We start from the raw sequence: 358 nt of genomic DNA, 5'->3' as shown, positions 1-358 counted from the left end.
TAATACCCGAGCCTCAATTGAAAGTTTAAAATCTAAGTTTACCTTAAAAGTCGATCTCTCTCAATTTTAGTGAAGGTCTTAAAGACCAAAATCCGAGATCTCTCAATTTTAGTGAAGGTCTTGAAGACCAAAATCCGAGATGAGACGGAAGAGAAAAATGATGAGGAATAAAAGAACTTAAGAAAAATATAAAAGAAAAATGATANTTAATCCCTGGAGGGTAATTTGGTCATTATACCCTCCTTTTTAGTAACATACGAATAAAAGAGAAAAAGAAAAAATAAAGGGGAAAAGGAAGAGAAGGAGGAATGGCAGACAGAAAAGAATGTAAATAGTGAGAGAAAGAAAATTATAGAGA

The 358-nt window shown here is 32.2% G+C and overlaps 1 long non-coding RNA gene across 1 annotated transcript; it reads left to right on the top strand.

Moving 5' to 3' along the window:
* Positions 1 to 22: 22 nt before the first annotated feature.
* LOC111787347 lies at positions 23 to 180 on the top strand. Its single transcript, XR_002813961.1, has 2 exons — positions 23 to 75; positions 118 to 180. It is a non-coding gene; the product is annotated as an uncharacterized LOC111787347 (long non-coding RNA).
* The last annotated feature ends 178 nt before the right edge of the window (positions 181 to 358 follow it).

This window comes from Cucurbita pepo, unplaced genomic scaffold (genome assembly GCF_002806865.2).
Source record: "Cucurbita pepo subsp. pepo cultivar mu-cu-16 unplaced genomic scaffold, ASM280686v2 Cp4.1_scaffold011849, whole genome shotgun sequence".
In the NCBI taxonomy this organism is placed as follows: Eukaryota; Viridiplantae; Streptophyta; class Magnoliopsida; order Cucurbitales; family Cucurbitaceae; genus Cucurbita; species Cucurbita pepo.
This window is presented reverse-complemented; position numbering and strand designations above follow the sequence as displayed.